This window comes from Lepisosteus platostomus, chromosome 3, assembly GCF_059453375.1.
Source record: "Lepisosteus platostomus isolate fLepPlt1 chromosome 3, fLepPlt1.hap1, whole genome shotgun sequence".
NCBI classification, from domain to species: Eukaryota; Metazoa; Chordata; class Actinopteri; order Semionotiformes; family Lepisosteidae; genus Lepisosteus; species Lepisosteus platostomus.
In genome coordinates this window covers 944925-957064 of record NC_142613.1, presented here as the reverse complement: position 1 = coordinate 957064, position 12140 = coordinate 944925, and the positions used below count along the sequence as shown (strand labels likewise).

General features: G+C 49.2%; 1 protein-coding gene across 8 annotated transcripts in view; it reads right to left on the bottom strand.

Moving 5' to 3' along the window:
- Window positions 1-12140, bottom strand: part of foxp3a (forkhead box P3a) — a 54136-nt gene that overhangs the window by 13826 nt on the left and 28170 nt on the right. The window contains exon 1 of one of the 8 annotated variants that reach the window (XM_088623680.1): window positions 8633-8893. The exons of the other annotated variants lie outside the window; for them this stretch is intronic. The gene's annotated coding sequence lies outside the window, so the exon portion shown is untranslated. Of the gene's footprint in view, window positions 1-8632; window positions 8894-12140 lie in introns of those variants that run through there. 8 annotated transcript variants of the gene reach the window in all.

Genomic DNA, 12140 nt, shown 5'->3' with positions numbered 1-12140 from the left:
GATCTGCACGCCTGACCAGCACCTCAGGCTGGCAGTGATTAATAACTGGGCACTGCAGATTTGAACACATTGTGGGAAAAGGAACCAAGCTGTGCCTGCAGATTTTAAATGTACTTATTATATTAGTGCATTATTGGGTTTTTTTCCCCCTTAATGCTTTCATAGTATGTTTTTTTTTTAAAAAAACAGTGTTGTGCAGGGTTTTTTTTTGTTTTGCTTTTTACTACTGTTACTGACAAACTCTCACCTATAGAACAACAGATTCAAATGTCCGTGCAAAATGGAAAATACAGACCTTTCAAGAGTGATTCTCAAGATGGAGATACATATACTTGCCTTTTAAGGCACAGTGTTCTAGACAGAGGCTGTCAGATTGCAGAAGGTAGGCAAGGCTGGGCCTGGTCAGCACTGAGGGGCGAAACCAGGGAAAACAAGGCTGCTGATGTAAGAGGTGCTGGTGGACCAGTAGGTGGCGCTGTTCCCTCTGGTCAGGAATTTCCAATCTAAGGCCTCATTGTGGTGACTGGAGACAATGTGTTGTAAGAGGTTCTGTCCTCAGATATTAAACTGATTTTTTGATCATGAAAGAACCTATGACCAATTCTTGGCATTGGGAATGTGCCCAGTCTGGTCTTATTGGCTAAATCCTACTCCCTACAGCATGTGTTTGACACTTGTTGTATTGGAAAGATACAAGACTCGAAACCACTAAGAGTTCAAAGGCATTTTGTAAAACGTGTTGCAAATACCCCCACACCCAGACAGACACACAGGCCAGGAACTTCAAGAAGCTGAAAGCCTGTAACCTAATTACCTCCCCCCTGCACCCAAGCAGCTGGCACGGCCGGGCCTGCTTCTGTTCTTGAAGCTGCCTTTCCTAAACACGCAGAGCATTTCTGTGCCACGGGCGACAGCACTGTTCCGTCCCAGTGTTCCCAGATCGCACCTGCCCTCAGAGAGATGCCCCTGCGGCGCTGAGGGCGCAAGGGGAGGGCGGTGAGAGAGAGCTTGCTGCCCGCTGGGTGTGGCACCCTGGGGTGCTCTTGGTGAGCTGCGGTGCGCACTGCAGGAGGAGAGCTGGAAGGAAGGCGAGAGAACACACCCAGGCCTACTGACAAAGTGCACTTCAGGCGCTTGCCTGAAAAATAACTTTCTTGGCTTCATGTTGCTGAAAGTCCTCTCTCTCTCTCTCTCCCCCCTCCTCCACTACGACACCCCCCCCATCCCCCAAAAAACCCAGCCCCACACACACACGCATTTCACCCCAGCACAGGAAACAGGAATCCAGCACAGAAAGAAAGAAAAAAGGCGTACTAAAAAAGTTGTGGTTTTTAACCTTTTTCGCTGCATTTCAAGAAGAAGAAAAAAAAAAGAAAAACAACCCTGCCTCACGTTAAAAAAAAACGTTTAGCTGTGAAAAGGTTAGCCTATTCCTTGGTCTTTTTCGTTGTCCAGTGGAGAGAAAAAATCAGAAATGTAATATCTGGAGGAAATGAAGAGAACGCCAGAGCCTGTGGCTTCGCAGCTGCTGCTGCACGAAGGAAACGCCTCGCTGTCAGACGCGCAAGCACGCTCCAGGCCAGGGGTCTTGGGATGCTGCTTTGTTTTCAATAAGCCTAAATTTGGGAAAATCTAATAGCCAGTGCCCTCTGGATACCAGGGCCTTTTCAGTCTGGCAGGTAAGACACGTTTCCAGTATTTCCCGGCCCTGAGGAAACACCCCTCAGGCTCTCCCCTCTCTTCAATCAGGCTGCACGGGTCCGGCACTGAGCCCTCGAGCCAGCGTGCACACGGCCAGCGGAGCACTGCAGCCAACACAGAGCCTGGCTCCAAACCCCAGACAGCAGCTCACGAACCCATGGGCTTTTGTGGGTACAGTATACAGGAGATCAGTGCTTAATTCTTTGTAGTTTTACCTGACTTTGATCGGCCCTGGAATATTCTGAGCTCAGGTGAGGAAAAAAAGTGTAAAAGCTGCAGGGATTCAAATTCAGTCTCAGGCTGCTGAGTGTTTCGTTGAGCTCATATTATCTCTCATAAGGGAGTCCTGGCCAGAGGGCTGTGGGTTTACAGTCAGGTGTGGTCATTCGATCTGATCACGCTACAAAAGGCTCAGCTGTGTCGATGGGTCTCCAGGTCATCACTGCAAATGAGAATTTATTCTCACTTGATTTACAAGATAAAACAACACAAATAATAAATACAAAGATACATGTATTACGATAAATATACAATAATATAAACGAACATGTAGAATTCGTTGTCTACCCAGTTCTGACATCTGAGTGCCTAAGTTTTCCATCTTGGCCCTTGTTAGAAATCCCTGTGTTTGAGCCTCCTGGGTGTCAGTAAGACAGGTCCTAGCTGGGCTCTGTACAGCAGAACAGCTTGATCTCAAATCAGCTAACAGCTTCATTCACCAATCATGCTCCACTAACATTCTGTTCTATTTATTATTATTTCTAATTCATGTTAAATAATAATCCGTCCAACAGTTTAATCCAGAGCATCTTTCAGGGGTTTTCAATGGACCGATGTGTTTTTTACATACACACGGGGGCGGTCTGGACACAGCATCTCGCTCCAGGGTACTGCAGCACAGCTTCCCGCTGGGATTCCAACCCACGACCCACGGGAATCGGGTCCACTACTGGTCACTACTGGTCCTTCAAACCAGACAGTTCAGGAGAGGAGACAAACTCCATACCCGCCCACAACTAAGTTGCAGTAGAAATACAAGCCCCTTCCCCATCAGTTCATCTGGTGGCCGTAGGGAGGGGTTCCGCTGTCCCTGTCCCTTGGCCCTTGACACCACTCAGGCCCTTGACACCACTCAGGTCCACGCCAAACTGGCACATCAGATCACTTGACTACCGAACAGCTCTACAGAGCTGCTGTGAAGGTCTTAGTTTTTACACTCCTATTTCAACCGCCTAGTATAGTGGTGTATGAAGTGATACAACCCTTCCCATGTGCACTTCAGCTCACAGAGGGGCCCTGGAGATTCTGTCGCTGACCAAACCCAGTCCAGTGTCCTGGATTCCTCCAGGCAGGTACCAGGCCCTGCTGGCTAGAATCCCATCAATCCCTCTCTCTCTTCCCCCAGTTCTGAGCAGGGAAAGCTTGTGTGTGTGTGTGTGTGTGTGTGTGTGTGTGTGTGTGTGTGTGTGTGTGTGTGTGCATGCGTGTGCATGAGGTTTTGTGTGTATTGTTCTGGAGAAACAGTTCACAGCTTGTTAACCTTATCGAATGGAGTGTTGCGGTTTCAAATGTCACATCAGTACGGCACCCAAGCCTTCTGTTCCTTGTAAGAGAACAACATCCTTCCCACTTGAACGGTTAGTTTTTTTTTTTCGACAATGCCACGCAAGATACAGATTTGCTTTTTTCGCAAGGGTTAAAAAAAGATGTAATTTAGATCGTATCTGAAGAGCAAACCCATGTGCAAGAATCCACAGCATGTGGAGGAGGCTGATGTCAGACCTCAGTTATTTGGCAGGGAATGCTATTTTATTTCTCACAGCGCCTTTCAAACAGAGCTGACGGTACCAAACGAGAACAACACTAGATGCAGACAGGAATGTTGCATACCGTTAGTAAGAATAATCTTTTTTTTCAACTCAGTGCTATATTTAATTAAGGCAAATGAGAACAGATTCTCATTCACAATAAGGACCCTTAGCCCAGGGGCACCCAGTTCTGGTCCTGGGGGTACAGACACCTGCTGGCTCCTGTTCCCGCCCAGTGCCCAGTTCTACAATTAGACCCTTCATTGACTCATTAATAGCATTACTGTGAACTGTTCAACTGTTTTCAGTTCCTAAACATGTAGAAGGTTGCCTAATTATCGCATTTCATAAATACCATGCAATCCCAAATGCTGGAGTAGAAAATCCTGGAGTAGTTGTTCTAACCAAACAACGTGTCAGTTCAGTTAAGGTTTCAATTAAGTAATTAAGCTGAGCAGGGATGAAAGCCAGCAGGTCTTTCAGGATATACTGTGATATATATTTCACAACATGCAATAAAGCAGTAAGAAATCATAAGTGCCTGAGAGATGGGCTTTGGTACGTGATTCCCAGAAGGCCTTCAGACGTCTTAGTCAAAAGAAACCGCAGCCCAGGGTTGCTGTAGACTGTAGGGGACCCCACTCTTCTTCACAACCCCAAAAAACCCATCCAACTCAGTTCCCATTACAGCATGTCTGATTAGGAATCATGGATCCAATTAGATGGAATACCAATATGTAATATTAAATCAAAGTGATACCGCTGTTCTGGAATCTTGGATTGTACTCTTGAATGGAGAAGACTGCGAGGAGACCCGATACAAGTACTCACAATCCTCAACGTCACTGACAAAACCAGCACAGTGGGTTTCTTCAGACTCAACGGTGGAATGTGGACCAGAGCACACAGGAAGTGGAAGTGTTTTCAAAACAGGAGGCACTTTTTAAACAATGAGCTGTGGGACACGCTGCCCAGCCACGTTGTCGAAGCCGTTACACGGGGCTTCTTTCTTTGTGATCTTCCCCACGTTCTTAATATCCGTGTCATTGACCTGGACGTTCTCGGGAGAAACTCACACACCACTGAACCATTCACTCAACGCACTGGGGCAGGCCCGAGCCTAGCCTGCTACATCCGAGCAGCTCGGTCCGGCACAGGAGCACAGAGCCTGGAAGAAGAAAGCAGCTCCCAAAGAAACTGGACCTCCGTGTACAGCTCAGCAAGTAAGTCCCGAAAACTGAAAAGAAAAGCAAGCAGAGCCCTTCCCGCAGGGAATGGTGGGTCATGGACCAAGAAGTTTAAAAGAGGTCATTCGGCCGGGAACGGGTCACATTTAGGTCATCCATCCACCCGTCCATCCATCTTCTGACCCGCTGGTCCAGTACAGGGTTGTGGGGAGCCGGAGCTGACCCCACAAGGCAGGATACGCCCTGGGTGGGATGCCAGTCCACCACAGGTTTCAGTTATTTCCTTCAGATATTTAAGACTCCTGAGGACCCACAGTGCTACCCCAGCGGGGTCCCAGGACCAGAAGGCGCAGGAGGGTGCTAATGAGAACCCTGTCCAGGGCAGGACACTGAGGGACCTGTGGGTGCTGGTCAGACGGGTGCCCAGGTGTTGTCCACTCAGCGGCCTGTCACTGAGCTGCCCCGACACCCAGAGGGGAAAAGGCCGGGGCTGAACACACCTGCTCAGGGTCTACCTGGTGAAGCCAAGCTCACCCCCTCACACACTGTCCCCTTCTGTAGCTCAGCTGGGGGGAGGTCCCCCTTTCCTGCCCTCCTCTCCTGGGGCGCACCTCCTGCCCATTCTCCCAGATGCATCCACAGGGCGACTAAGGGGAGCCCCGACGCTCCGCTGGAGGTGCCAGGGCGCCTCCCTCTTCCGCTGTCACCTCCCTGGTGCTGAGGTTTCGCGGCCGGACGCCACCTTCACCCCGCTGGGCGCGGCCTCTCCGCCCGCAAACACAAACAGGGCCCGGCTCATTCATCGGCGCCGTCACTGGCTGCCCACGCACACGTCCCTCCAGGAATGACTGGCAGAGAGAAAACTGCCTCTCTCATTGACAGGATCGGGCGAGGCTTAATATCTCTACGCCGGCTGAGCAAAAGCGCAACTGAGTCATCGTGAGCGAAACTGAGCCCATTCCTGAGTGCGCTCTGCGGAGCTGCCCGGCGATGACTAACTCACGCCGCCAGCAGAGGCTTTCAGTCTGGAAGTGTTGTCACGAGACGGGAAATAACAGCAAAGAATCATGATGAAAAATCCCGGCTGCTGCTCTGCATATCGTTTTCGTTTTCTGTGCGGGCGCGCGTGCAATCTTTACACGCCAGCCCGGCTAGCCGAGCGCCGCTCGCTCGCTCTCTCTCTCGGCGAGAGCCGGGAGCGAGCTGGAAAGACACAGTGGATCCTGCTAGAGAGCATCGGGGCCTTGTTTTCACAGCAACGCCAAAGAAATGGCTCGGCCACCTAGTCATCTAGAGAAACAGCAGCACAGCTGACAGAGCTAGGCTACCTGGCCTGCAGGCTGGAGCTGATGCTGTCTGATAAACCAGCTCAGTGGAAAAGGAAATAAAAAACATGCTGTCTAAAACTCCAGAAGCCTCCCACTGCTGCACGTCTGCTCAGGGGTCAGGCCTCTCCTCTCTCCTCTTCTGTTCTCACACTCAGCGGGAGAACACTGGGCTGCAGTTCACAGGGCCGGTTGTGTTTGTATGCAGGTGGGAATCCCCAGCTGGCGGAGAGTCAGAGCGGTGGGATTCTGTCAGCTGCTGGGCTGGCAGGAGCTGGGAGTTTAACAAGAACCCTGACCACTGTGCCAGCGCCGGGCAGACGCTCCCGCTAGGCGTTGCCACTGCCGGACAATAAGAGGTGAACTGCAGAGTGAGAAGATGTTGCCGCAGGTCACTGACACCACTGCACATTGAGGATCGGGGAGACGAGCAGGCCCCCAGGGCAAGAGCAAGCAGCTGAAAGACACCTTTAAGAGCTGAGAGCTGACGAGGACTTTCTGCAGGTGCAGCTCAGTAACAGTGTCTCTGTGGACATGCTCTTTCCTGCACGGTCTTGATGCGTGTCGTTATATTGGGTTGTGTCCATGGTGGCATTGCAACGGGGTTCTTAGCCTCACTGTGAGGCAAGGACACAGGTTGCCCTGGAAAAGGAAGACCTTTGGTAACAACACATGGCTCAGAGCCCTGCGGAAACCAGCACACAGCACAATCTGAAGGACGAGTGAATCTGTGTATCTGCCTGGTCAGCGGTGGGCTGTGCCTCCTCTCCTGCCAACGGAGCGGGAGAGCGGACCCCACACGCGTCCCGTTGTGGCAGCGAGACCGCGGCACGCGCACCTGTCCGAGCCGAAGCCTGGAGCAGCGCGCTCCGGGACACGGGGACGAACCCACCAGCCGGGGCTCGGGGCGGTCAGCGGGCGGAGGGCGAAAGAGAAGCGTGCAGCTGGGCGTGGCCACACGCAGCTCGCAGTCACGAGGAAGACCCAGGCACCGTCTTACCCGCGGACACAGGAGAGGGACTAGCCGAAGGGAATCCAGGACACCAGTGAAGGTCGGTCACTAGTCAGCCATGGGAGAGGGAGGCGGATTCTGGGAACACGCCGGAGACTCTTGGGAATAAACCGGATGGCTGAGCACTGCACAGGGAACGAGGCCAGGCTTAAATACCAGCGGGATGATGACTTAAGAGCTTATTATTTCATCAGAGGAACTGACAACCGCCCATACCGCGGACGGATAGCTCCGGTGGCAGTGCGAGCTGGAATTAGTACGGGAATCACAATCCTCCTGGAAAACCAAGAGTTCCAGACTGTCCCTCAGAAACAGAAGACCTGTTCATCCATGTGCTGCTGGGCTTCACACTTCCACTGCGCCACCCGCTGGCTTGGACTCATTTCCCAAGAGCCCAGTCAAGGGCTAAATGGCAAAGTACTCCATTACTGTTTGCCTCCACCTCCGATGGTCTCTGGCCACAGTGACTTCCCCTGTCAGCTCTCAACACGTGACCCCTGATCGGCCTGTGAGCAGGCAGATCACATTCATTCAGAGGACCCCCTGCTCTGGACTAGTCTGCTCACTGATGAGGCAGAACATCTCACCCACCAGACACCTTTTTTTCCCAATGTGCCTGGCGACCAGACGATCTTCATTACTCAAGCAGGGTGTGGTCATATCTCCTGCTGTCATTGCTTTCATTAAAATGATTGTCTCACACCTGAAGAAGGCTTCACAGACGAAATGTTGTGTTTTCTCTCTTCTCTTTTCAGCATGGAATAAACCTGTTACTTGTTCCTTTGCAGACTACGCATGCTGATGCAGCTGCCCACCTGAACTACTTCATTAAAATCATGTCTATTGGACTGGCAGTCTCTACAGATTCTTAATCACTTCATGCTGGAGCTTCAGATACCCAGCACTGAACACCTGTCATTACAGCTCACAGGATCAGTATTTCTTTAGCACAAGGAACAGTATTACAAACAGCCATCAACATAAACTATCTGCTTCCATATTTAAATATGGACAAAAACAGCCTGTATGTTTCCAGAGAGTTACTGATGTAAAACGTAGACGCTTGCATTTTCATTGTGCATCAGTCTGCTTTTTGAGGGCATTTTAGTGCAAAACATCGATCACGCAGAAAATGCACTGGTTTTACTAGAAACAGCGTCACTTTTCTCATCTGTCAAGAAATTATTCACGTCTCTCCTTCTGCACGGGTAGGTGGGTCTGATATTGTCACACACAGGACACCCACACCTGAGATATCCGTCAGCACGATACTGATTGTAACACCTCAGTTCCAGGCAGCCAGTGGGTAGCGCGTTGTAGTAATGGAGTTTCATTCTAGTGCATCTGCCGTGAGAGGACACACCCCATGTGAGCAAGAGGCTCAGAGGCACAAGGGCTTGCACCGCGTCTGACCGTGCTCAACACCGTTACTGTGCTGACAGAAGAGCTAGTCAACACTGGAACATAGCAACCTTGACAGAAACAGCAACAGAGAACAACACCGGACGCCCACGGTGGGTTACACAGTCAGGTGACGAAGCCTCATTCCTGTCATGGGTCTAGATCACAAGGGATCGTCGATATGACATGAGCTCTCACCCTTTCCGGCTGCTGGCGGCTGACGTCCCGGCAGCAGAAATATTCAGCCTCTGCTCGTCTTGGCAAACTGAAACCCAGCTCGCAAAACCTCCAGAATCCTTACGGCACAGTGCGCCCCGAGCGTGCCGGGCTCATCTCAGGACCACACCAGGCCGAGGCTGTGCTGTTGAAGGGGAGAGCGAGCTGGGGACGGCGCGGGGAATATCCCTTCTCGCTGGAAAATGTGAGGCTGCCGGCGCCGCAGAGAGGCTCGAAACCCAATCGGTGTACAGTGCACAGCCACACGTGAACGGCGAGGAAAGGCCTGGCCTCTGCGCATCTGTTTTTCACAAGCTGCATTGTTGATGCCGGGAAGCAACACTTTGCAAAAAATAAAAACTATATAAACAGGCTGCAGTGATGAATCACTTTCAAGGCACAGCCCACGGTCTGCAAAATTAAAAAAAACCTTTGTCATCTAATTATTAGAAGCATATTAGCAATTTCGAGAAGGAGTTGCTTGCCACTAGTCTAACTGTGTAAGCGCTTTCGACGACGTGCAAATTGCAGAGCCGTAGTTATGGTACGCCCTGATTTCTGTTCCGTTTTATCCAAGAATAAAACACTGCACAAAAGCTAGTGCTCCAGAAAAGCATCACCAGTCCACTAAAGTCTTTATTCTAAATTTTATTTTGTGTTTTTCTTTCATTGTATTAAAGAACTGCACCACAAAGGGCAGAAAAGCAACCTGCAGACAACCTGAAAAGCTTGTGTAAAAAAGCAACAAGTCGCAGGTAAACTCAAGGGACAGCAGAGAAGAAGAGGGAGGGAGAAAAGAGAGAGGAGAATAGGACAACAGGTTTCCAGCAGGTCAGAGCAGAAGGAGACCAAAGTCACTCAAAACAGGACAAGGAGGGCAAAACCCATTTCTCCAGTTGAAGCATCTGCATACGATCCCTGTTCCAGTGGACTTTCCAAGAACGGGCAGACAGCAGTATATTTAATACACTCTTTAAATAAAAAATAAAAACGGAGTATATATCATAATGGTACTCATGCAGTAAACATACAAAGGCCAGCGTGCAAGACTGGATGTCACCCATTCTACCTACTTTAGGCAATGTGACTAATTAAGGCTTGTTTAATCACTACACAATCTAGTAACACGTCACCTCACTAAGCATACAAACACAGGGGTGATGTGGAAATTGATGAGGTAGCAGTAAGTGCTCCAGAGTTTCAATACGACAGCTTACACGGCCGAGGTGCCCTCTGGAGTGAGCGGAGGCCATGCTTTGCTCTCTGGGAGTGATCAGAGAGACTTTTACCTCTGTGTGAAAACACTGGAGCTGTCAAGATCAATCCCATTATCAGCAAATAGCTTGCCAGAGCTCTGCTTCTTGTTCTTACCAATTGCATGCTCTACTTAAACAGATGCCTGTTTCCTACCTGTGGCTGCACCACCTTCACAGGCGAAGCGACAGTAGGCGTCCAGTTGTGCTTGTATACACGCGAAGGGGAAAAATGAGCCCTGCAGAGCTAAAAAAAAGTGTTCTCGAATCCCATGAACTTTCGAACTGTGGTTTTGCCATTATGTGAACATCCTCTGCACTCAAAAGAGATGCGATTAAAGACAGCTCACCTTCACAGTTCTCTTCTGCTGCCAAAGGACTGAACTTTAACTTTAACGTAAGAGTTATTAGCATAATTAGTCCTTTTTTCCAAAGTTTTGGTTGAAAGGGTGCTGCAATCAGCCTCTTTCTGGTTAAAAATGTCTGCATCCTTTAGAAGATTCTGACATTTGCGCAAATGTCACTTCATCTGTTTGAGGGTTTCATCAAAGGCTTGAAGGCTGAGGTGCCAGAGGAAGAAAAGATTCTTCTTTTAACATTTGAAAAAGCAGAGGAATTGTGCTGGGCAGGATTAGAATGCAAGAACTACCTTTAATTTAGTATCTAACTGACCTTACACCCTATAGTTAGCAGTCTATTCCTAAAATACTTAATGGCATTAAACCTTTCCACCAAAAACAGGTTTCTCAAATTCTGGGGACTGGGAACAAATTAAGCCTTTACAAAGTGCACCGAAGCCTTCTGTGTCAAGCAAGGTGCACTGAAAATTATATAGCTCACAAAAAAAAAACACACCAGACTTTACAGATGAATTTTGGAGAGTTTTCTGTATTTTGCTTGTCTGGTCATTCTGCTTATTTTATCAAGTGAAAACTAATTGAATTCACTGAGTATTTGTTTTTCCTCCTTCACCTGGTGAAGAAATTTCACGACTGATCAAGAACAGCTCTAACCACTGTTCTTCATTTCTCGTCAAGTGAACATCTTGAAAATACAATCCTGATAATCATCTTCGCAGCTCTGCCTCTTGAACTCACATCTTGGTACCTGTTCAAGCAAAACAACAAGCTACAAGTGCAATGCCGCTTAAGAAAATGGAAAAGCTTGGTAGCAGCTAGGCCTAATTAGCAATTAGGCAGTTAGTAGCTAATTGATCCCAGTATATCATCCAAAATTTTCTTCAGCTTCAGCAGCATGGCTGGGTAACATGTTCCAGGCTGCCACCACTCTTTGTGTAAGGAAGTGCTTCCCTGCAGTTTCCTCTTGTGTCCCCTGGTTCGTGTTTCACGATTGGTTCTGAACAAGTCCATTGGGTTGACTTTGGGGATTCAGAACACATGTGCACGTGCCCTGGACTGAGCCCTGGACTGAGCAGCACCGGGAGATGGCCAAGAGTCCAAACCCCCACCCCCTGTTTCTCCAGGACTCTTGAACCCGAATCTAACCTAATTAAAAATATGAACGGTAAGGTTATTATGAAGGAAATGTCATTCCTTTATAGTTATTTTTCTTCGAGGGTTTTAAAATACCTGCTGAACATGCAGTAGCTCTTAGCACAACTGGAAACAGCAGGCCTTAAGAGTCTTCTCCATGTGGAGGACAGCCCTGTGGGCGTTCCTGAGTGGCAGTGAGTGCAAATGAGTGCTGTGCCCTGAAAAGACAGGAGGGCAAAGACACCGTTGCCCACGACTGTAGAAACCAGCTGGGAAGCTGTCCCTGCTTGCCGCCAGCCAGGTGGAAATGAGCACGACAGTGTTCCTCTGTGGTTTGATATTCAGAGAGACTTTCACACCGATTTCATGTTTACTCCTGAAATCAATTACAATAACCAACCAGCCCCTTTGTCTTCTTATTACTCATAAGAACACTCTGAATTGCAAATCAACATCTTACCCTGGGAACCTGGGCAGAGAGGAATCACGTCATCAGTAGCATCTCTGTTTTGGAGACTTTCATCGGATTGCTCTTATGGGCTGCCAGTCGTTCTGATTTACTAAGTCACGTTGGTGTAAGGCAGGTGCTGAATCACAAAATGCTTTTTTTTTAGGTTACTCCTAAACTCACTGCCCTACGGCCTGCAGGTCTGAAATTGGGCGTCTGACGACGCGATGAGTTTTAAAATAAAGCCCTGAGGCCTCCTGCAAATGTGCAGTCACTCAGCCTCGCGCTGACCCGCA